The sequence below is a fragment of the Ochlerotatus camptorhynchus genome, unplaced genomic scaffold (assembly GCF_037179485.1).
Source record: "Ochlerotatus camptorhynchus isolate MF236.1 unplaced genomic scaffold, CSIRO-AGI_Acam_v1.1 ptg000330l, whole genome shotgun sequence".
NCBI lineage: Eukaryota > Metazoa > Arthropoda > Insecta > Diptera > Culicidae > Ochlerotatus > Ochlerotatus camptorhynchus.
The window spans coordinates 16,103,641-16,129,883 of record NW_027040818.1 but is presented as its reverse complement, the minus strand read 5'-3'; the positions used below and the strand labels follow the sequence as shown (position 1 = coordinate 16,129,883).

The 26,243-nt window shown below is 42.3% G+C and overlaps 1 protein-coding gene across 1 annotated transcript in view; it reads right to left on the bottom strand.

Annotated features, from left to right (window-relative positions):
- Positions 1-7,569, bottom strand: part of Csgalnact (Chondroitin sulfate N-acetylgalactosaminyltransferase) — a 288,310-nt gene extending 280,741 nt beyond the window's left edge. Inside the window, exon 1 of the mRNA XM_065230454.1 lies at positions 6,799-7,569. The gene's annotated coding sequence lies outside the window, so the exon portion shown is untranslated. The remainder of the gene's footprint in view (positions 1-6,798) is intronic.
- Between the last annotated feature and the right edge of the window lie 18,674 nt (positions 7,570-26,243).

Sequence of the window (26,243 nt, the reverse complement as noted above, 5' to 3'; positions counted from 1 at the left end):
TCGTGTGAAGAAATTTTTAAAAGCGTAGGTTACTCATGCGATTAGTAACCTACGCTTTAGAAAATGTTCCATACGAATGAGTAAAAGTGACGTACAAATGAGCAACAGTTAATCACTGAGTTAGTTTCTTGTTCAATGTACAACGCAACGAACACCCCTGTTTATCACTCGGCAGTCGAAGGATGAATGCAGTCAAACTTTCTACGTTTCCCTTACTTAAGCATTTAAATTAGCATTATATGACCCTCCTTTTTCTGTAGTTTACTGATGTAGGGCAATGAATAGAGAGAAAAAGTTGTTTGACGAAATAGTGTCAAGTTTTTAACGCTTATAACATGGTCATTTATGAATGAAATTCAATTTTAATTGCACCATTTTATTCAAATTGATTATAAGATTTGTTTGGAATAAATAGAATTGTTGTTTATCAATGATTAACTATTGAAAATTGATCAATGTGTTAAGCCGCAATCATCCAAACGGTACCACTCAATATCATTTTTTGTCTTTGCTTTTTCTATTCGTTCACATCCATCAGCCAAATACAGAAAAAAGGAGGGGCATAGAATGCTACTATAGTTGCTTAAGTAAGGGAAACGTAGAAAGTTGAACTGCATGATTATCTGCTTGATCGTCAAGCATTCCAGTCCGGTTTCGTCCGCTCTCTCTCTCTCTCTGTAGAGTATTTGTATTCGCGTCTCTCTTTCGCGGTTTTTAGCGAAACATCGTTCGGTATCAGCATGGAAAAACCGTCGCAAGCTCGTCCGGGAAGCGTTCCCGAAAAGAAACCGCCAACGCTCAGCCGGCATCGAAAAAGCTGCTGTCAAACATCCGGTACGCCATTCTCGAAAATGGTGATGAAACGGAAATACAGAAAAAGGAGAAACTACCACCCTTCTTCGTCAAGGGACTCCCGCCCGGGCTACGGGAGAACATCGAGCAAGGCTTGAAATGCACGGAAGGCATCATGCTGATGGTACCAGAAGTACTACAAGGCCGTCGAAGAGCTGCTGAAGCGTGAAAAATGGGAATATTTATCTCACGATGTCGAGAAGGACAAGTCGCTCAAGGTGGTCCTGCGTGGTCTGCCCGACATGGAAATCGCCGCGCTGTCGGATAAGCTGAAGAAGAACGGCCTAAAGCCATCGCAAGTCTTTAAGATGAATCGGCACGACGCCTTTTGGCACGCAATGAGCAGAATTTCCCCGCTATTGGCCAACGGCGTCCGATTCCGGTTCTCCCGCCACTTCCGCTTGGTTTGGCTGCTGCTGCTGCATCGGTCCCGCCATCTGGTGAGGTGCCAAACCCTTCGGCTAATCCAAGCCATCAGTCCTATGCGGCAACGGTATCGTCCCCTCCCCCAGGACTATCGTGGCGTCGAGATGACGCCAAACCTTCGAACAAAAACGAAGAGCTACTCACAACAGAGGAACTCATAAGCATCATGGCATAAGCAATCGTCATTAAGCGCTCCTGCAGAACCAGAATCGATCAAATTCTTGCTGTATCACGTTTCATCGACTATTATGGACCGTGAAGCCATCAAGATTACCAACTGGAGCGCTTGCTCGCTCAAGAGCAAGAACATCGAGTTCGTAGACTTCCTCAACGAACGAAACATCGAAATTGCGGTCATCACTGAAACCCACCCTACCTTCCTGACTTCCGGCTTCTAAGACTTGATCGAACCAGCTCCGGGGGAGAAGGAGTGGCCATTGCTGTAAGGAGAAACATCTTCTGTTGGCTTCTGCCGAGCTTCCAGCTGAAAACCATCGAAGATTTAGGGGAAGAAGTCTCCCCTCATGTCGGCCCTATCACCATCATTGCGACCTACTGCCCCAAGCAAGTCACCATCAGGGACGGGTCGGCAGCAGACCTCCAGAGGGACATCATCAAACTAACTCGACGGCGTGAAAAGTACATCATCGCGGGCGACCTGACCGCCAAACACCAGGCTTGGGGCAACAGTCGACGCAACCAAAACGGCACAATCCTGAACAATGACCTGCAAGAGGCTCGCTACACCATACTAGCGCCGGACTCTCCCACCCGGTTGAGCCGATGTAGGCTCATCCGTCAACCGATTCCAAGCTTGCCGACGCAACTACCATCGCGTCAGCTGAGAGCAGTTCCAACACACTGTGTCGACTTCACTATCGACTACGGTGTCCTTCCGGAGACGCCCAAAGGCGTTGACCGGTGTTTGCGTTCCATCGGGAACGCATGGAACAACACGTTCCAGTATCCAGACAGGTGAGCAAAACTCTGAACCTTGATAGAATTACCAAAAATCTCATCAGACTCCGTAACTCCATCCGAAGGCAATACCAGTGTAATACCAGGCAATCATCTTACAAAAACCATCCAAGCCAGGATGGTGAACCTTAGAAATCAGGATTTTGCTAACAAGATCCGCTCTCTTCCAGGTTGTGCAAAGCCCTTCTGGAAACTAACGAAAATCTTTAAAAATAAGCCAATACCCATTCCACCACTGACAGCACTGGACCGTCCCGGCGACCCAGTGGTTGATCTGATAACTCCTGAAAAGAAGGTTGCCGCGATAGGTCAACACTTCGTTAGCTCCCATAATCTCGGACAAAACATCGTCAGCCCTCACGAAGCTGAGGTTACTGAAAATGCAGCCAATCTTTATTAGATTTCCAAATTTTCTCCCGAGGAATCCGAGATTTCTGCAGACGAACTGTTGGCCTATATCAAATCATGAAGGCCCCAGGTTTCGACAACATCCTGAATCTGGAACTCAAACACTTGACTTCCAGACTCTACAACCATCTGGTACTTATTTTTAATTTGTGCCTCCGGCTTTGCTGCTTCCCCTCGTGCTGGAAGTCAGCTAAAGTCATACCCATCCGGAAACCTGGGAAGGATCCGTCCTCTCCTCCAAGTTATCGACCAATCAGCCTTCTCTCAGGGTTATCAAAACCGTTCGAAAGAGCAGTCTACCACCGGCTCCTAACATCTGCCGAAGAAAACAACTTGTTCTCGAGGAACAGTTTGATTTTCGGAAAGGTCGTTCGACCGTCTACCAGGTGACTTGAGTGACAAACATTCTCAGACGGAACAAGTCTGTTTCGAAAACATCTGCCATGACGTTGTTGGACGTTGAAAAAGCATTCGACAATGTCTGGCACGATGGCCTGGTGTTCGAATTGCACCACTACGGTCTTGCAATCTTCCTAGTGAAGATAATTAACAACTATCTATCGAACATGACGTTCCGAGTCTCTCTGAATGGCATCACATCGGGTGCTTTAAACATCCGTGCTGGGGTTCCACAAGGAAGCAGTTTTGGCCCCTTTATATTCAACCTGTTCACCTCCGATATGCCGGCTCTCCCTGATGGTGGATCGTTGTCTCTGTTCGCGGATGACACATCCATCGTCTACAAGGGTAGGGTGATCGGAGCTCTGACTGCCAAACTTCAGAGAGGCCTGGACGCCTTGTCTGAATAATTCAACAGCAGGAAGATCCGTATCAACGCGGCAAAGACCCAGTTCATTATCTTTCAACACTCTAAATCTCCCAGACTTGTTCCGTCGGTGAATAATAAAATCTGCCTGAACGGCACAGTGTTGGAATGGTCGAAAGAGGTAGTCTACCTCGGCTTAACACTGGACAACAAGCTGATTTTCAGGAAGCACGTTGACCAAATCAAAACCAAGTGTAACATCTTGATAAGATCGTTGCATCTACTCATCAACAGGAGGGCTACCCTGTCCCTGAAAAATAAGCTTGCTATCTACAAACAAATCATCCTTCCCGTAATAGAATACGGGATGCCAATCTGGGAGGATCCAGAATAAGATCCTGAGAATGATCCTCAATAGTCCACCGAAGACTAGAAACTCTGAGGTCCACCGCCTGGCTGGTCTTCAGACACTGGAGTTACGGAGAGCTGAATCCATCGCAAGGTTCAGCGATTACTGTAGGCGATCCGATCAACAGATCATCAGGGATCTGGCATGTTAGGTTAGGTTAAGCTAAGTTAGGTAAAGAAAGTAGAATAACAAATTAAAACATTTATATCAAATATTCTTCACAAGAAGAGAATTGTAAAACATTACAACAGTTAAATACGACATGCACAAACACAAAATCAAAAATTTCTCCAAATATGAAGAGCCCTTCTGGCTAACCTCTTGCCCTGTATTAACAATTGTAAACCACGTAACAAATCATAAATATAGAAGAATTTTACTACTACTAAGTTTGTCTACAGTCATTGTTTGACTGCCGAGTGATAAACGGGGGTGTTCGTTGCGTTGTTCACTGAAATCGAATCTTACTCAGAGAATGAGTCACTTTTACTCATTCGTATGAAGAAACTTTTAAAAGTGTAGGTTGTTTTTCATTGGTGTGAGATGTATGTATTGAGTTGCTAGGAATGCTACGATGTCCACGCTGCAGCGAACAAGTCCGAGGTCGAACTGTCCAAAGTGCAACGTTGAATGATTGTGCGGCTTCGGCTTGAGTGAGCACCTAAGAAAATGTATGGGAAATTTGAATAAATCTATATTTCTTCATTGTTAATTATTTAAATATTTTACAATTATAATGTGTGACAAACCACACAAATGTTATAACACTGGTGAATCGATCGACATACAACTCTTAAAAATCCAATTATTATTGGCCAAGTTATTAGCATGTAAAGTCTGACCAATTCTCGTTGCATTTCCCTGAATTGGCCATCTTTCCGAAAGACGTAGTCCTTGGTCAAAGTGGTCATGGCCGTTTTTTAAACATTTTTAGTTGAGAATGGTGTCAAGTTGTGACCTGATGATCGAAGTGTGCCTTGCTTCGTGAAATTTTCCGGTTATAGAATTGTTCGTCACGTTTATTTAGATTTTTGGCTGGAAGCGCTCTGCCACTTCATAACATTTTTCTAGAGAAGTTCGCGAGTGCATTATATGGCCGAACGAAGGATAATCCCAGTTTAATGTTCAACGGAATTCCGGTCGCTGAAGCTGTGGTTCGGGTTTCCGATGTTTTCGGTTCTCCTTATGATGGTTCGTTGGATGGACAGATGATGCGGGACCACAAGCGATCTATTACCCGTTTTCTGAATGTTTCTGATCCAATTATTAACGTCAATAAATTGGTCCAAATTTAAAGCATAACCATACAAAATATCGAAATATTTTATGGATGCCTTTGGGGTTTATCTAAAATGGCAAAAGCGATTCATTCTGATTTCCCGTTCTGTACTTTAAGATGGCACAGTTAGCACTTCCGTAAGGAAGTAAAGACGAATTCCTTAGTGCTTACAACATTACTTTGCACATTGAAGGTCCTATGTTCTCCATGGTTGGAAATGGTTGCATTGGATGATACCACCGTTTTAATTAAAATATTAAAATGCTCCTAAATTAAGATTTTTGATTTTGTATTTCCATAACATAAATATTTACATATTGATTACTCATTTTCATAATTATTGTCAAAAATATGAGTATCTTAATAAGTAATTGATTTGATTTTTAGGCTGGCAAAAATTGGTTATCATTTTGATCATCTTCATATAACATTTAGATCACATTTTTTAACTGATGACGATTAACTCCAGTTATGTTGTTATGAACGATTACATCAGAATATCAAAATAAGTATTAATCTGCTCGGGAAATTCATCCGCCACCTCAACCTCGTCTCTGTCAATTATCAAACTTCTGCCTATGCGAGTCATATCGTGCTCGATTCCTCTAGCCACTTTGTCTTCAACGTATCCACCTTTAATCCAACCCTTTCTGCTACTGTAAAAACTGTAACAACTGCACAACTGTAAACTGTAAAGCGACTTTTATAAAAACAAAACAGGATGACTAGCGGGCTTGTTGGTGATTTGGACCACTAACCCTGACAGACTCAAATTACGTGGGGTAAATGAGATTTACAATTATTCTTTTTAAAACCTTACAACTTCACAGTTCTCATTAATACACTAGAAAAAAAATCCACATATTGTGTTCATGTGCCATGTGATTTTTTATAATAAGATTACTATCTATCTATCTATCTGACACATAGGGTGGGTGAGCCAGTAGTGGAGATACTAAGCCATTTTATTAATTAAACAATAAATATACGATGTACACACAATTGTTATACGTCAATCTATAGCTTTCAACCTCTATTTTGATAGAAAAATATTACACTGTAATAAAATTGCATACAATTTCAGAAAACTCATCCTCCATTAATAGGAACACTGTTCCAGTAGTTGTGTTAGCTGCTAACTTTGGTTCCTTTAATAGTGGAATGCGTGGTTTTCTTAGGGGTTCCACTATTATAGGAACACTACCGCAACTATAGGTGCAAAGGAGTGAAAATCTCAAGGAAAATTAATGATTTTCCGTTATTTTTGGGCTAACTTTAAGTTTGAAATATGCAAATATGCTTTATTTTAGGACAGCTACCGATGGAGGTTGTACCGGGTCCTCCTCACTATTCCGGCACAACCTCCTTACCGCAACTATAGGTACACCACTATTACTGGAACACCTACCCTATGTTTACACGTGGCATTTAACGTTTGATGATAATTCAACATTTTATTTATGCCGATGATCATTTCGTTTGCAAAATTTCCATCTGCCAAATAACAGATCACATTTTCCTTGAAAATAATTCATCCAACACATTGTCATTCAGAATAAATATCTACACCAATAAATTTCAATTGGATGAAATAACGGAAAACTTTCCCAAGCGTATGCGAACGAACGGACGCAAAAAGTGCATCGAAAATTCGCGGGAAACATGAATTCATTGACTTACCAAACAACGCATCCATTCAGTGTGATTGTCCCCCTGATGTCCCACTACGGCAGCTGTTCCGCTCCACAAAAACAAAAGTACAAAACCACAACGAATTTCAAGCCTACACCACTCGCACAGCTGGCACGATTCTGTGTACTCCAAACTCAAAAAAAAAAAACGAACTAAAAGCTCACCGAGATTTTTTGCCACTCTTCTGTGATGATTTATTTTGCTTCCTCCTCAGATAGAGGTACACACTGTGGAGCTTCCAAGCAGGCAGCAAAAAATAAACTTTGTTGCAATCAATATTTTCCGGGAGGCCTTTTTTCCCCTGCAGCTGCCAATCTGTTTTTTCTTCTTTCGGTAATCGTTTGTATCCTTGATTGCCACACTCTCTCGCTGAAATCTACTCCTCAAACCGGAAACCACCAACAAACAAAGTATCACTTTTTCTCTATCCGAAGGATGCTTCACCAACGCGCTAGCTACTACACTGTACTGACGGGTGAGGGGAGTGGGGGGCTGGTAGACACTTGCACCAGTTCTTACTACGAACTGTACGAAATTAAACCACAGCAGGATGCCTACTTTGCCCTGCTTGTCAGCAGATGGAAACGGGACGATGATCGAAGGGAAAACCGCAGTAGGCCGCACGAACCGAGAACTTCACAGTTTTTATCCTCTAGGAAAATAACATCCTCCCTGATGTGTTGCACTCCGTCTGATACAAGTGTCATTAACTGTATGTGACCGAGGCACAGGATCCAAGTTCCGCGCGATCAAACCAACCGAATCGGGTGAAAAGTCAACGAAGACTGAATGCAAACGGTGCGACTGCAGGAGTTTTTCATGTCCTGGAAAATCCTGCCAAAGAGGGGAGCTTTTTTTCTCTCTCGGAACGAAATGGGAGAGGGAGAGAGAAAGGATCAACTCTCAGTTTTTCCCTTTTCCCCGAAATTGAGCGGAGCGAATGGCGATGCCATTGTATTGGTGCAGTCATTAATTTTGAAGGTTGTGGAAATGCGGTGTCAGCTGATTTTCAATGCGGAAGTGACTACGTGTTGATCAGCTGTTGCCGCGGCGATGGGTGACGGATTTCGGGACTCGGGTTTCGGTGGGTGGGTTAAAGCTCGTTGGTCACTAAAGGTGACGATGCACGCCATGTCCGAAGTGGTGGATTAATCAACTTCGCCTGAAGTTAGCTTGTGTGCTGAAATTTCTGAATCGGTTGGGTTTGAATTATTCTATCGGAGTTTTGGAGATGGTGCATTTTTTACAGCGGGAGGCATACCTACAGGCGTATATTGTCTTTCCAGAGATTTATTTCTCGCGTCACTTTTCAAATAGACCAATGTAACAAATGTAAACAAATCGAGTCAAACGATACAAACTAAGGCTTGTACTCGAAAAAAAATGTACCATTTTTATCCGTGTGTAACTTTTTTATCCGTGGGTAAAAATTTATGAAAATCTGGGTACAACTAGTTTGGAGGGAATTGTTTACATGTGCAAAATTTCATAACAATCGGTTCAGTGGTTATTGAGATGTCATCGAAACAAGAAGAAAATCGCCGGAGAATTTTGCGCGCCGTCATGGAAAATCCGACTGCGACCATGAGATGGATCGGAAGACAACTGGGAATCACCCATACAACTGTGTCTCGGGTGGTAAAAACGTTTAAGGAGTCCCAGACAAGCGAGCGGTGGGCTGGAAGTGGAAGAAAATCGAAGACAGCTGACCCTGTGAAGGCCCGGAAGGTGTTGAATTATTTCAAGCGTAATCCGAACCTTTCGATTCGCGACGCCGCTCTGAAGGCAAAGTGTTCCGCCTGGTTCGCTCAGGAAACCATGAAACAAGCTGAGCTTCGTGAATTCAAGGTCCCGAAGGCCTTATCAACAAAACACGGCGGCCAAATCTCGCGCAAGGAAGCTATATCGAGAGTGGTTAACGAAACCGATGTGTGTGATTATGGATGACGAAACCTACATCAAGGCAGACGCAAAGCAGATACCGGGGCTGGAGTTCTACGTTGCCAAATCACGGTTTGATGTTCCGGAAGACATAAGGAAGAAGAAAGTGGACAAATTCGCCAAAAAATACTTGCTCTGGCAGGCCATATGCCAATGCGGTAAACTGAGTAAACCGTACATCACAATGGGTTTGGCTGGACCTGGCATCATGCCATTACGCACGATCGACGTTGTATTGGTACAGAGACAATAACGTTGTTTTTGTACCAAAAACCGCCAACCCCCCAAATTCACCAGAGATTCGTCCGGTGGAAAGATTTTGAGCCATAATGAAGGCCAAAGTTAGAAAATCGTCCAAGGTGTTTAAGAACGAGCTGGAGTTGAAGAAAGAATGGATGAAAGTGACCAAAAAGGTCGGCTTCATCATTGCACAAAATGTAATGAGGGGTCTTAAGGGAAAGGTGCGGGCTTTCAGCGATGGAAAGGAAATTGAATAAAGTAATTATGCCGAAACATAATCCATATGTATTAGTTCCTTCCCTGAAAGTTTCAAGAAAATCCGACTTAAAATAAATTTTTGGTGAACACTTTTGTCTGGTGCATTTTTTTCGAGTACAGGCCTTATTGCTCTTCTATCATTGTATGTGATACAAAAACATCCATCCAAATTTACTTTCATTTATTTAAGATAATCATAGGTCAAAAATTGTCCAATGTACAGTTTGAAATGATGGGTACATGTTTGTTACTTCGGTCACTCGGACTGCCTAACATGAATGGATTTGACATTTGACACACATTGACATGGATTTTCTAAAGGCGCGGCCAATCTAAAGTTAGGTACTCTACTATGACATCTGTGAAAATAAATCTAGCATCATGTAAAGGGTGATACGGTCAAAATTTGGTCAATATCAACTTGACGTATTTCTTTCAATTTTGCATTTAAAAAACCTGAACACCCCTCATTTTGAAGGTGTGTGTGTGTAGAATGTTGCTCCTATTTTGATTTTGGAATTCACTCTTCAGTTGTCAAAATGCCGTCCAAGCAAGAAGAGCAGCGTATCAAAATTTTGCTCGCGCATCGCGAAAATCCGAGCTACTCGCACGCAAAGTTGGCAAAATCGCTAAAAGTTGCCAAATCAACCGTTACAAATGTAATTAAAGTGTTTGGGGAACGTTTGTCGACAGCCAGGAAATCTGGATCGGGGGGAAATCGAAAACCGGAAGCCGCTGAGACGACAAAGAGAGTTGTCGGTAGTTTCAAGCGAAACCCTAACCTCTCTCTCCGAGATGCCGCAAATAAGCTGGGTGTATCGTCTACAACCGTGCATCGAGCCAAAAAACGAGCCGGACTATCGACTTACAAGAAGGTAGTGACTCCAAATCGCGATGATAAACAAAATACGACGGCCAAAGCGCGATCCCGGAGGCTGTACACGACGATGCTGACGAAGTTTGACTGCGTGGTAATGGACGACGAAACCTACGTCAAAGCCGACTACAAGCAGCTTCCGGGACAGGAGTTTTATACGGCAAAAGGAAGGGGAAAGGTAGCAGATGTTTTCAAGCACATGAAACTGTCAAAGTTCGCAAAGAAATATCTGGTTTGGCAAGCCATCTGTACCTGTGGCTTGAAAAGCAGCATTTCATAGCTTCCGGGACTGTCAACCAAGAAATTTACGTGAAAGAGTGTTTGAATAAACGTCTGCTGCCTTTCCTGAAGAAACACGGTTGTTCCGTACTGTTTTGGCCGGATTTGGCATCTTGCCATTACGGTAAATAGGCCATGGAGTGGTACGCCGCCAACAACGTGCAGGTGGTTCCCAAGGACAAGAACCCTCCCAACACGCCAGAGCTCCGCCCAATTGAGAAATACTGGGCTATTGTCAAGCGGAACCTAAAGAAGACCAAAAAAACTGCTAAGGGCGAGCAGCAGTTCAAGGCAAACTGGCTTTCTGCGGCGAAGAAGGTGGACAAGGTGGCTGTACAAAATCTGATGGCAGGGGTCAAGCGTAAGGCCCGGCAATTCGGATTTGGAAAAGCGGAAGCCTAACTGAATATTTTTCCTGAATTTTATACTAATTGAACTTGAAAAAGAAATTTAATTTGATTTTTTAAATAAACGATTTCACCGATTTACACGCGTTTTCCCTTGACCAAATTTTGACCGTATCACCCTTTAGAACAAATCGTCCAATGTAACACTAATTGATTATGTCCTTGAGCAAAATCATCCAATATGACATGTCCGATGTACAACTTGACTTGTCAAAACGTCCCATGTGGTTTTTCAACATTTTTCATTCTTTTTCAACGTTATTATTCACTGACAAAATTAAAAATAGTATTGGAAAATGTATTGTTTCTAAACAGTTAACAGGGTTACTTCTACTCACTTGCTGTAAAAAATGTTTTTCTGAATTATGAAATCATGAGATGGTATAATGATAATTAGTATTTGTAAGCTACAAGAAGAGATCGTAAAGTACGTGTTTGACACATCAAATCTGTCATTATTGCTTTAAGTGCGTCACAATAATCGTTTTTTCGACTCGTGAGCGCTTACTCTGAGTGAACGCTCACGAATCATAAGATCGCTGATTGTGACGCCCTGAAAGCGAAATTGACAGGTTTTATGAATCAAACACGTACTTTACACCCTCTTCTTGTTACTTACAAGTACAACATATCATTATATCATCTAATGATTGCATAATTCAAAAAAAATATTTTTTTATTGCAAGTAAGTGGATGCAACCCTGAGTTAAAATAACAATCTGTCGAACTTCATCCTCGATTTTCTCAAAATGGTGGATATTGTACATCGGTCTATTTGAAAAGTGACGCAAGATTTCCTGTTTTCGGATAAATTTAAAGAAGAAGGAGAAGTTCCACCGCAGCTGACATATAAACAAAGTCTTGAAAGAATCGCCAGCAAAAACTAAGATGAAGAGGAGACAACTGGCTTCTTTTTGTCTCAGACGAGTTCTTCTTCTCTCGCGGAAACGACCGTGCAAAAACTAGTTCATTATGGGCGATGCAGTCTACTGTCAAAATACAAGGCAATCGAATCCCTGTTGTAATAGTTCTCGCGGTTCTATACGTTCGCCCGACCAATCAGACGCTGGTTCGCGTTTGACAGAAAATTGGTTCATAAAAGTCCCCTATTGTCTCCTCTTCCTCTTAAAGCAAAAATACCTCGAGTTTGTCAATGCACACTATGTTTATTTTCCAGATTTCAGATCAATTTTAAACTGGCAGTAGAACTTTGACAGCTGCGGTAGAACTCTACGGTAGCCGCCGGATGGCATTTTTGCTTAAGATCCGCAATATATAAGCTTATGGGTGTGCGCGGAACACTAGGCCTGTAGTATAAAATTTATAACTTTTTGCACAGAAGTCGAATTGACTTGCGGGAATCTTTGGCATAAAGTTTGATTAAGCGGGGTCGACAAAGGCGCGAGAATCGGTGGCAATTGAACACTACTTCTTTCCGTTAGCAATAGAAAAAGAAAGGCACGGTTCAAAAAAACGATACGAACTAAGATTTATTTCACTCTCCCGGTTATCGTAAGATAGAAGCGGACGACGTGTATGTAGGTACGTTTGGATTGAGGTGTATATTTCGAATGATCTGTCGGTCCAGCACAGAGATCTGATCTCTGCTGGGAGAATCAATATGTGAAAACGGATTAGCAAAAGGTCTTTCCGATCGATCACTGCTTCGATAGCCGAAAGCAGTGATAAGCTTATCTAATCTGTGTTGCTGTATATAATGATCGAATGTGTAGTGTGATACAGAGGACGGAAATTCAATTATATGCTAAATCAGCACGAGTATTTTCTTGTAAGGGTGGTGCTCTAACAAAATTCAAACGAACATTTTCCTTTTGGCCGATATTGAAAGTGTGATCTGTGAAAACCATTACGATGGCAAATTCCTTGATCCTTCGGGTCGTTTTGCAACCGGTGAAGTGATTGTTTGGTTCAAATGAGAATAGGTGTTTGAACTACAGTTAGTGCTGATTGGAAAACGCGGTAAGAAGAAAACAGAAGAGAACGAAGATGCGTGTACGGCGTTCGTTGCGAGTTGTGTGATGAAAACAAAGCGTCTGGCGGAGGACTACAAAAAGCAGCTAAAGGGCTACTGAAGAATATCGTGGAATAGAGAAGTCCGGGAAAGTTGATGATCACAGTCAAGAAGACCAGTTTTGGTAAGATCATTCAATTTCTATCTATAAATTTGGAATTTGGGGAACATGCCTCCATGTGAGATCCTTCAATGATACTCTATTATATAAACCATTCATTACATCATACATGATTGTTAAATTCACTCTTACATAGCTCGGAATGTTTGGTACGGTATGTCCACGTCCTTCCACCCCTGTAGATTTACGAAATGCATTGCCGTTTAAATAGGGGAAATGGATGTAATGTCGGCCTAAATGCCCCTAATTTGGGCCCATACATAAATTCCGCAATCGACTAAATTTTCAATAGCGAACAAAAATATCCATTAGTACGTCCCAATGACACGTTCATGTAGATAAATTTAAAAAAAATAGCAGATTTTTAGCAATGGGCCCAATCTTAGATCCATAGGCCAACATTAGGCAAATACTCGCAGCAGTGCCAGCCAATGTGGTCGCTCTGGTTGCACCTGACCGCATTTCAGAAACTACCACGCTGGTTCCTATGCCACTGAACTCTGCCGCGCTGGTTCGTGTTGTATGTTGTTGCAGTCATCCTGATCCAGCAGTTGAAAGTGAATCTCCGGGACGCACGTTAGCACAGTCGAGCCGTTTCCTCATCAATGCAGTCCAAGTCGTCCTGGCCCTGTGTCTTGAGTACGGGAAGAGGTCTTCCAGCTTGATCAACAATGCAAGTATCAATGTAATAATGTGTGTTCCCGGCCTGAAGATGTTTCGCCCCACAGTTGGACTATTTGTTCTGCCACTGCACACTGTACCTGTCACATTGAACTTTATTCTGAACACGCTGGGGATGCTTCAAACACTGGATTCCAGGGACGCGTCGTGGAAAGCACTTTAGAAGCCCTCGATCTCTCCGACACGGTCCTGCATACCACTGCCTGCGCTCTTCACAGTCGTCCCAGACCCGTTGTTAGATGTAGAGAGAGGGTCTTCCAACCTGCTCTAGTAGGCAAGTACCACGTTAATGTTGGATTGCCTCTTCCTGATGTCTGTTCGAATTCTAGTGGTATTGTATGCAGCTCTTCACCTTCCACCACGGCTCCATCGGCCGACAACGCATCTGTTGCAGTTAGCGCTGTAAACGTAGCTCATCTCCTGCGCATATACTACCAGAATGTTCGAGGACTACGGACCAAGGTAAATTCGTTCTTTTTGTCTGCTAGCAAGTGCGATTATGATGTCATTGTATTGACGGAGACATGGCTCGATGACCGTTTATACAGTGCTCAACTGTTTCGAAATGCCTTTTCGGTTTATCGCACAGACCGTAATGCCTCCAACAGTGCAAAAACCAAACCCGTGGTGGAGGTGTCCTAATCGCTGTTTCATCTCGTTGGAACAGTTATATCGATCCGACACCTGTATTCGATGCTCTAGAACAGCTGTGGGTTAGAATCACTACGCCAAGTCGAGTTATTAGTGTAGTCGTGATCTATTTACCTCCTGACCGCCGCAACGATGTCATTGGTATTCAGGACCTTAGAATTCAGGACACACTTAGAAAATTTAATGTAAATTTACAGGCCAGTGGCAAGGCCTATACCAACAGCAGCGTTTGACAGTAGGCAGCATGTCCCGGGCTCAAAACGTTCATTTTGCTGTGCTGGGCCCGCTGTCATGGTATAACATGTTGCCTACGCGCCTGCCACTGGGCTGTAAATTTAGGTGCTCTGAGACTGACATATACGAGCGTTAATTTTGACATAAAATTGAGTCATAATAGACGCGAAATTCAGCTCAATCAAACGTAATTTCGAACTTTTCAGTGTCGAAGCACATAATTTTACATGACACGTTTGTTTACGTCTCATCCTTTATGTCAAAGATGGATTCCGTCACGTGTAAGATTAGGTATTTTTAAGTGTGCATGTGAACTCCATCGGTGCTATTGTTTCCAATTTGGAATTCACTGACTATGCTCTGCAGCTCGGAGATTATAACCAGCCTTTGCTCCGGTGGAGTAAGCCGTACGATGGGTCTTTCCAGGTTGAGCCTCAATCGGTTCTATCGGCTGCTAGTTCAACGCTTACATGGCCTCACGCAGATCAATGGGTGTATTGAATAGGAACGCTCGCTTTCTAGACCTTGTTCTATCTAACGAAGCTGCAACTCTGGCATGCACCGTTTCGGAAGTCATAGAACCTCTGATATTTCTAGATGCAGACCACCCTGCTTTAGACGTCCTGATGAACCTCCCAGCGCCAATCGTTTTTGAGGATTGTTCCGAAAATAATCGTTCACTGGATTTCCGTCGAACCGACTATGTTGCGATTAGTGTTGTTCTCATCATCTTTTCGCAGAAATCCAAAGCGTTTCTGGTCGTTTGTAAACTCTAAAAAGAACGAAGTCGGTTTGCCATTGTCAGTTCTTCTCGGTGAGCAAACTGCTTAATCTGAACCGGAGAAATGCCGCCTTTTTGCTTTTCCGCCTCACCAAATCAAGTCACGATTGCTATAAGCGATTCTCCAACAAATGCATTTGAGCTCCGTCCGTTTCCCATCAGTGGGCGCAGTCGCACCAACAATCAATACGAAACTAACGATTTTAAATCGGCTTACTACTTGACTAGCCTATTGATCCCAAGCAAACGATTAACGTACCCCATTCTAGTTGAAATTCTACTACTACACAATGTTTGTTTTGATTCGCTATGAAAGTTCGACAGATAAAATGAGGGTGATCGCGCACGGGCTGGACCCTATTTACGTTGTGTTTACGGAGAACTATATAAAGTAAAACACGACCGTTGGATTGGCCGTCCTGCCATGGCAGAGGCATACGAACTATAATTTTATTTGTCAAATATGTACAATACAAAACAGTACACAACAGAAAGAGACACTTGTGATTACTACTAGCGACATCTGTGTGAGGATAGATGTACCCCTTGAGATAGTAGGGTAGTTGCGCATGTAGTACACGTTTGCACAAACAGAGGGTCTAGTGGATTTTCCTATGTTTCGAGGGGTGAATCGATTAGCTTGGGACCGAAGATAGTACCAGAGCTGAGCCAAAAAGTTGAGCACGTTATTTCGGGACCTTCTAGTCTTAGAGTTACCTCTATGGTCGTACGGTCATAAACAGAAAACAGATGGTATAATCCCATTATGAGAAATTATCATGCCACACACAATATTTGATTATTCCATTTCCGGGCAACGATTAGAGAGGATTAGCCAGGTCAAAGATTTGGGAGTAACACTCGACTGTGAATTGACCTTCGAACCGCACTACAATGACATCCTGACAAAAGCTAACAGGCAGCTTGGCTTTATGTTCAAACTATCTTAAGACTTTCGCGATCCGCTTTGCCTGCGGGCGCCGTATTGTTCGTTAGTACGTTCAATCTTAGAGTATAGTGCTGCCGTCTGGTGCCCATACCGAGCATGCTGGATGGCCAGATTTGAGAGTGTACAGAGAAAGTTTGTTCACTACGTGCTTCGTCATTTGCCTTGGCGTGACACGGCTAACTTGCCGTCTTACGTGGATCGCTGTCGTCTGCTTGGAATTGACACCACCACCACCCTAAGATCATTACCAGCGAAATAGCTTCCCCCGAATTACTTCAACAGCTTTTCTTTTACGCACCTGAGAGAGTGATTAGACAGCGTAGTTTTGTACATCTCGCAGCTCGTAATCGGCAATATGGGTTCAATGAACCTATCCGAGCCGTCGCTAATGCATTGAATGACGTCTATGCATTGTTTGACTTTAATGTGCCGTTAACTGTTTTTATTAGAAGACTGTCCTGAGTTAGAGCGTATCCTGTTTTTGATTTAATTATACTTTTTTAATTCATTAGGACAACCATATGTCAGATGAATCATTGGAACAATAAATAAATAAATAAATTAGAGCCATTTCCCCTTTATATTTATTTAAACTCGAATCTTTTCACAGAATCATCTTTGCAGCAAATGCAACGCAGTAGGCCTAGCCGTTTTGATGTTTGTGTCATATCTCAGATATGCTGCAAACATCAATGCTGAAAGAACAATGATTAGGCGGTATCTAACCTAATCATTTTCCACGATGCTTTCTCGCACTGGCTGCGTTTGTATTATGTTAGATTAGATTAGAAGTCGAGTTGACTTGCGGTCTTGACAAAGTTGTTCTGCATAGTTTTCCAAATCTAAGCTATAGTTCTAAAATCATATAAATATTTTTAAAACTGTCATGTGAACGATTGCTAGTGTAGTTGTTTGTTGCTGTAATGCCGCAGATGCACTTGTATGTCAAAGTATGATCATGACCATTATTTTAATTATGAGCACATCCATGGTCAAGTCTTTATTGCAAGGTAGTATGTGAAATAAGGTAGGTTTACAACAAGGTTGAAGTACAAAGGTATTAGAGGTACAATAAAATCGTTAGTGCAGGTAGGCTAATACCAAATATATTATATTAACAATACGATCCACTCTTTCGCTTAGCTGGCGAACCGAATTTTTAGCGATGAAAGCATCTCTGTGGTCGAAAAGGCTACCATTGTATTTGTTTATCGTCACGAGGGGTAAACCAAATGAAAGTTTGTTTAATATTTCAAATGAATGTATTTCAGCATTTTATTTTATTTGGTGACAACAGTGACATGTTAGACAAATTTTAAAGTAATATACACAATGTAATTAATGAAAATAATTTGACTCTTACTTTTGTAATAAGTGCTATATTCGCACCCCTCGATTGTAATTGAATGATTGTTGCTGACCTTTTTCAACGCTAGATGGTGCGTGAAGCATTATTTTGTGGGTCGCCATTGCAACATTTAGAAAAGGCATGAATGGATCATATTGTTAATATGATATATTTGCTAATACGTTACATCTTCCCTTTTCAATAATATTCAAAATCACTTAATTTATTGGTCTTCACGGTGTGACCGGCACGAGTCACTGTGTCACCATCACTTGATGTCTTCACGGGTGAACATCTGTTCCAGTTGACGCTAGTCTCAGCTTCTGCTTCATTTTGTACGTCATCCGAAATCCTACCAGCTAACTGTAGAGACAGGATTGAAATAATAATAAAAAAAAATAATAATAATTATAATAGTTGAAGATGCTAATTTCAAATAACAGACTGTAGTGGTAATTTTTATACGATAGATGGAGTAGATGAAAGCATAGAGTTGATAGTTCCGTTAGAGTACGGCAGTGTGAAGATTGTATATAGATATTAGACAAGTGAGCTAGGACAACTTTTAAGGAAGGTACAAATCGGTTTTTTCATCTCTCTTTACCAAACTCCCCCTTTGGAGAGGGATGGTGAGGGGTGTCCCCCCCCCCCCGCCACCACTGGCAAAAAGAGATGAAAACCGACCCGCTCATGTACCAACTGTGTGTTTGAAACAGTTCTACCGATTTTTTACCGCACTTCAGTTGTTATTTGAAGGAAGGCATCCAGTCGTAGGTTTAGAAATTGCAACTATTGTTTACCCCTACCACGATATGTGCTCCTGTCATCGTCGACTTGACGATCTCGAGGGGACACGGGTGGGGTAGGTGCTGCTACTGTACCTTTCGACCATTGACAGTAATTGATGGTATGCTCCCATCCAGAGTTATGTACTTTGACTATATGTTTTTAGTATTACTTCTACGTGAAGTCAACGATTTACATAGTTGAAGATGCTAATTTCAAATAACAGACTGTAGTGTTAATTTTTATACGATAGATGGAGTAGATGAAAGCATAGAGTTGAGCGTCAATAAATCTCCCTTCTTACTAAAATCGTTATCATGATGCTCATTGGTCAGAAGAAAAGGGGAAATGAAACGATCTTGGGTATAAATAAGAGAGCACAAACTGCGCTCTCGGACAGGCCATATCCGAGGCTGACGAGACATGCGTTCGACGAGTTCCTGTGAGGGGTAAGTTTGTTGCTATTGATTCCCACACCTAATTATTGATTCGATTGAGAAATGTGCATAGACGCCAGTTTCAGAGGACTGGAGACCTGGGCAAAAAACGTGAAATGGCCGATCTGAACAGGCAGATTGCTTCCAGAATGGACTCACTCCGAAATGAAAGTTTCGGGCGTGTTGTCCAAGGTCCTGGAAACTCATCCCAAACCCCTTTCCACCTCTCAGAGTCGAAAATGATGACGATCGGCTTTTAATCACCCCACAGGAGAAAGCAAATGCGATCGGCAAGCATGTCGCTTCATCGCATTTGCTTGGCTCGACTATCCAAAGTCCGCTCGAAGATCAGGTTGCGCTATGCGTTCAAAACCTAGATGCCTCCCCTTGTGCCGTGCCTCCGGCGGATATGATTACAGTACAACAGATTTGCTCAGCGCTGAAATGCACCAAGAACATGAAAGCTCCCGGGTTAGACGGTATATTCAACTTGATCTTGAAGGGACTCAGCATGAAAGTGCAGTCTCTTCTAACCACTATCTTCAACAGATGCTTGGAACTGCACTACTTTCCAAGCATCTGGAAAGTAGCAAAAATCATACCGATCCGCAAACCCAGTAAGGATCCAACATTTTTTTCAAGCTACAGACCAATCAGCCTCCTTTCAGCGCTGAGCAAATTGTTCGAAAAACTCATTCTCAATCGTTTGCTCAAGTTTGTCGAGGAAAATAACATTCTCCTTCCGGAACAGTTTGGGTTCAGAAAGGGGCACTCCACCAATCACCAGCTAGTACGGGTGATGAATAACATCCGAAGTAACAAAGCTGTATCCAAGTCCACAGCCATGGCCTTGTTAGACGTTGAAAAGGCGTTTGACAATGTTTGGCATGATGGACTTGTGTACAAGCTTTGTAACTTCAACTTTCCTTTACATCTTATTAAAATCACCCGTAACTACCTCCAGCAAAGGTCGTTTAAGGTATCGTTGAATGGTTGTCTCTCAGACACGTTTTCGATCCCAGCAGGAGTCCCGCAAGGTAGTCTGCTGGGCCCCTTGCTTTACAGCATTTACACTTCCGACATTCCTCCCCTTGGAGACGGTTGCGTGTTCTTCCTGTTCGCAGATGATACCGCAATAGCTGTCAAAGGAAGGATGCCTCGTGAAATAACAAACAAACTTCAACGATGCCTTAACGCCTTTGCTGATTATGCCACCACGTAGAAAATCAAAATCAATGCTTCCAAAACACAAGCGATCATATTCCTCCATCGGCAATTGCCCAAACTAAAACCGGCTCCATCTTGTACTGTAATCATGGATGGCACAAGGGTTGAGTGGTCTGCCGAAGTAACCTATCTCGGGATGTTGTTTGATGAAAAGCTCCTCTTCCGTGCGCATGTAGAGAAAACTATAGTCAAGTGTTCTGCCTTGGTTAGGTGTCTGTATCCGCTGATTTGCCGCAGATCCCGCCTCTTAAGGGTGAACAAACTGGCCGTCTACAAACAAATAATAGCACGCGATCCTCTACGCAGCTCCGGTGTGGGAATCATGTGCACAGACTCACAGGAACAAAATCCAGGTCGCTCAGAATAGAGTGCTGAGGATGGTACTTGATCGTCCTTTTGACACTAGAATAACAAATTTACACGAAGAGGCAGGCATTGCCAACATAGATTGCAGAATTAACGAAATTAAGACTAAATTTGCACAAAAATGTAATTTATCAGAACATGCTTTGATAAGCAATTTGTATATAGTAGATTAGGTGTATAAAGGGTGATACGGTCAAAATTTGGTCAAGGGAAACGCGTGTAAATCGGTGAAATCGTTTATTTAAAAAATCAAATTAAATTTCTTTTTCAAGTTCAATTAGTATAAAATTCAGGAAAAATATTCAGTTAGGCTTCCGCTTTTCCAAATCCGAATTGCCGGACCTTACGCTTGACCCCTGCCATCAGATTTTGTACAGCCACCTTGTCCACCTTCTTCGCCGCAGAAAGCCAGTTTGCCTTGAACTGCTGCTCGCCCTTAGCAGTTTTTTTGGTCTTCTTTAGGTTCCGCTTGACAATAGCCCAGTATTTCTCAATTGGGCGGAGCTCTGGCGTGTTGGGAGGGTTCTTGTCCTTGGGAACCACCTGCACGTTGTTGGCGGCGTACCACTCCATGGCCTTTTTACCGTAATGGCAAGATGCCAAATCCGGCCAAAACAGTACGGAACAACCGTGTTTCTTCAGGAAAGGCAGCAGACGTTTATTCAAACACTCTTTCACGTAAATTTCTTGGTTGACAGTCCCGGAAGCTATGAAAATGCTGCTTTTCAAGCCACAGGTACAGATGGCTTGCCAAACCAGATATTTCTTTGCGAACTTTGACAGTTTCATGTGCTTGAAAACATCTGCTACCTTTCCCCTTCCTTTTGCCGTATAAAACTCCTGTCCCGGAAGCTGCTTGTAGTCGGCTTTGACGTAGGTTTCGTCGTCCATTACCACGCAGTCAAACTTCGTCAGCATCGTCGTGTACAGCCTCCGGGATCGCCCTTTGGCCGTCGTATTTTGTTTATCATCGCGATTTGGAGTCACTACCTTCTTGTAAGTCGATAGTCCGGCTCGTTTTTTGGCTCGATGCACGGTTGTAGACGATACACCCAGCTTATTTGCGGCATCTCGGAGAGAGAGGTTAGGGTTTCGCTTGAAACTACCGGCAACTCTCTTTGTCGTCTCAGCGGCTTCCGGTTTTCGATTTCCCCCCGATCCAGACTTCCTGGCTGTCGACAAACGTTCCCCAAACACTTTAATTACATTTGTAACGGTTGATTTGGCAACTTTTAGCGATTTTGCCAACTTTGCGTGCGAGTAGCTCGGATTTTCGCGATGCGCGAGCAAAATTTTGATACGCTGCTCTTCTTGCTTGGACGGCATTTTAACAACTGAAGAGTGAATTCCAAAATCAAAATAGGAGCAACATTCTACACACACACACCTTCAAAATGAGGGGTGTTCAGGTTTTTTAAATGCAAAATTGAAAGAAATACGTCAAGTTGATATTGACCAAATTTTGACCGTATCACCCTTTATAGTAGTTGTAGGTTAGTTGTAGATGTAAATAGTAGTTATAAGTAGTCTCCTTTTTCCAATTCAAATCAAACCAATCCCACCAAGGTGGTCATACTTTAAAATAGGTCTGATAGGACTAGTAACTGTAAATAATAATTAAAATCTCAAATGAACTAAAGTTGAAAAGACGCATCTGTGTCACTTGAAAAATTCATAAATGTAAACCACACAAACACAAGAAATAAAGATCATTTTAAGTAAGTAAAGTGCGCTCTCGGACTTTTTCGGCAGATGCGGTACAAGCCACAACAGCAGCAGCAGTAACCAGCAGCAGTATTAACCAGTGGCTGTGTAACAACAACAGCAGCACGAGCACCTATCCGACAATAAGTCGAGTAAGCGAGTGACATCGCTCTCGCCTGTTAGTAAAGATTTTCGAGGAACCTGCGGCCGGATCATCCAAACCAAAGAATATGGCAGATCTGCCTGGGTTCGATTGTCCAGCCGGTCGCGACACTAACGATGCACTTTCGTCTCCTTTATCATCTTCATGAAGCTTCCGCAGATGATGGGCATTCCATCTCAGCGTTTTCTCAGAATCGGTAGTGCCAGTGCTCGGAAAGGCAACGTGTATTGCGCAAAAGCTGATAGCACGAGTGAATACTGTACAAATATCGGACAATACAGTATGATGAACTTGGCTGTCTAAAAGACCAGGTGTACGATATAGATTTGATTCCGGATCCTCAATGGGAAGCAAGACCAGCACGTCATGTTCCTCATAGCATCAGATCATCAGCGAAAAAGGAGTTAGAATCTATGGAGCGTCTAGGAGTGATAGAAAGGATTCACGTTCCAACACCGGTGGTTAATGCGATGGTACTGGTGAAGCGAAATGATGAGCTAAGGATTTGTATCGACCCGTCACAGGTAAATAACAATTTATTAAGACGACATTACCGTCTCACAACAATAGAGCAGATAGCTGCCCGATTGAAAAAGGCGAAATATTTTACCATCCTCGATTGCAAAAAGGGGTTTTTGGCAAATCAGGGTTACAGAAAGAACGTCCAAATATTTAACTTTTGGCACTCCGTGGGGGAGATACGCCTGTAAGCGATTACCTTTCGGTTTTGCATCAGCTCCGGAAGTGTTTCGAAAAGTTATGCGTGATACACTGGAGGGCATTGAGGGGGTGGAGTTTTCGATGGATGAAATCCTAGTACATGCGGAAAGCTTGGATAAATTGCCGACAATTACGGAGGCAGTCATCAAACGCTTGCATACAGCGGAATTGAAACTGAACAAGGATAAATGTTTGTTCAATCAAGTAAGTGTTAATTTTTTTGTCACATTGTGACTGCCGGTGGTTTGAAAGCTTATCCTGAAAAATTGGAAGCTATCATCAAACTCAAAACACCATCAAACAAGCCTTAACTTCAAACGGCATTAGGAATGATAACGTACATGGAGAAATTCTTTCCTAATTTGTCAGAAGTTACAGTTCCGTTGCGGAGGCTTATGTCTAAAGATGCTGAATGGGAATGGAACCATGAGCAAGAAGAGTCGTTTCAGAAAATTAAGCATCTGATGCAATCGTCTCCGGTACTCACGTATTACGATGTGAATGCTCCTGTTACGCTTTTAGTGGATGCGAGTTCACATGCTCTTGGCGCAGTTTTATTACAACAGGGTCGCCCAGTAGCATACGCATCCAAGGCTCTGACACGTTCAGAAATGAATTACCCACTAATTGAAAAGGAAGCTACTGCCATTCGGTTTGCTTGCCTAAAATTCCATCAATACGTATACGGAAAAAAGTTGACTACCCAAGTAACATTGCAGTTTTATCGAGGTTTTAAAGCATGCTACAAGTCTAACTCATGGTCTACAGAACCCTCATAAAACCAAAATTGTTACTTGGGTATCGAATATGAACATAAACCGTTAGAATCGATTTTTAGAACACCGCTTGATCGAGCTCCCCCCCCCCCCCCCGCCTTCGCAGATTAAGATTAGAAGTAGCACAGTTATTCCGGGACCTTCTAGTCATAGAGTTACCTCTCACGTCAAAGTCATGAGTTCAAATCTCACCCCCGGACAAGTCACAAATGACCCAAGAATGTTCCTGACCGAATTGAAGAACTGTTGCGCCTCATCGTTGTTTATATCAACGCCCTTTGATGCAAGGAAAATAACAGCCTTCTTTTCCAAGTATTCTGCTACTTTCCAAACAACATTTTCACCAATTTTGATAGTTTCCAAAACCTTGGTTTGCGGAGGCCCAACGTCACCAGCTAAGCGACAAATGCTCAACGAAGCTATTTTTTAATTTCATCGAGAGAAAGTATTTCCTCGGACGGTTGTGCTTCACCCCGGTGTTACTTTCATGTTGATAGATCTACTAAAGGAGAGGAGGTTCCCGCAGTTCCTTAAATTTTGGGGAAGAAGTTTCCGACAGCAACGGATGCTTCTCCTTAATGTGCCGCTTGAGTGATTTTTGGTTTGTGTACCGCGTATGACACCTTTGGAAGGTGCAATCATAAAAAAATTGCATCCTATTGAAAATCCCCGTTTTGTATGTGCCAAGATAAGTGGTGTCCTAAGTCTTCCAAGTATCCGGGAACCGATCGCCAGCAGGAAAAACAGATTATGCAGTCGTCTACCGTCGCAGTATTCTACGGAGAAATCATAATTAAAGTAAATTTACTTACTAAGTATTTACTTCGCTCCTACATCGCTTCAATCCGCTCGAAAATTCCGTCCATATTCCCTTTTTTTTAGACAAAGATCAGTGAAAATTTTTTAGGAAAACAAAAACAGTTCAATGTTTACGTACGACAAAATTAGCAATTCAAAATGGCTCGCTTTTGAAGTTTTTGGCAGATGTTCTACTTGAAATCAAAAATAACAGTTTGTTCAGTAAATTTAAACAAATGTTCGGTAATTAAGTGATGAACATTCAGTAAAAGTAGCATGATAACCGAGACGTCAGTAAGAGTTTTTACTGAAATAATTGGCCACAGGAGAGAATTTAAGTTTACAGAACATATCAGTAATGAAAATAGCAAAACACAGTAAATGATTTATCTACTGGTCTTCAGTTACTCACATTACTGTTTCGGTATAAACATGGTAAACTAGCCGAATCTGTAGCAATTTAATAGTTTCGCCGAGTATAGTCCGCTAATAAAAGTACCGAACATCGAGAATGCAATTAAGTGTGTAGGCTAATACCACAGACAAACAGACATAACACTCGCAAGTTGTTCATCGAACAAGCATTTAACGGTCAATTTAAAAGTATCGTAGTTGGTAGTACCGCCACCTGTGGCGTGCATAGTCAATTCCCTTGCGTTTGACGTTTACACACTACCGCCATATGTTCAGCGTACTACCCACCACAGTGTACTCAACAGATGGTGGTAATGTTTTAGCGACGATGTTTTATAGTACGTTCAGACTACAGAGTTATAACATGTTATAGCGCTATCTTGATGGTGGTTTCTGTGTTGTAATTATTTGACAACCGTTATAACATGTTATAACTCTCCAGTCTGTACAGCGTTTTACAGTGAGAAATATACAATCTGTTATGTCTGTTTGTCTGTGCTAATACGTTACGGTAGTCAATAATTTATTTTTTTAATTCTTCGTGGATTTCGGGATCTTAGGTTTCGGAACCGACAAGCTGATGATTGACTGACCATATGAAAATTATATGTTAAGGCTACGGCTCGGGAGTGACAGAATGTGGCTATGTAAGGACCCTACTTTTCAGCAACGAATCACCAGCAATCGGTTAATTGGTCATCTACCAAACCAAACTCACTTGAACAATACCGAACTACTTTTCACGGCACAATCACACGGATTTGTTATTGCTTCCCTTTCAACCTAATTAACTTACAATTTTTAAACCGAATTTCACTGGTTGAGGTACTGCGATCAAATTCTCCCGGAACTCCAACGCGATAGCAAAACCGAACGTCTCAGCTTGGAATCCTCCTTCTTGGCATAATCCATTCCGACGTCGAAAACCTCCGAGAGCTTCTTGACCGGAATTATCACCTTCAGCAGTTTCTCTTCCAGATTGAGCAGAAAGGAGTAGTGCTTCTGAATCGTTTCCGTCGGATTGACCAGCAACGTTCGGACGACATTGGAGCAATTGGACTTGTCACGCGCATCCATCGCAGTATCCATGACATTCATAATTACTATGGTTCTACAACTTGATACCGAGTTGTGGAGAGTTGACTGTATATTAATCCTGGATTAGTACATTTAGCAAGCTGCAAATACAGATTTATTGAAAATTATTCTGGTAATACTATTTATCTGTTTATCGCATCGTTAA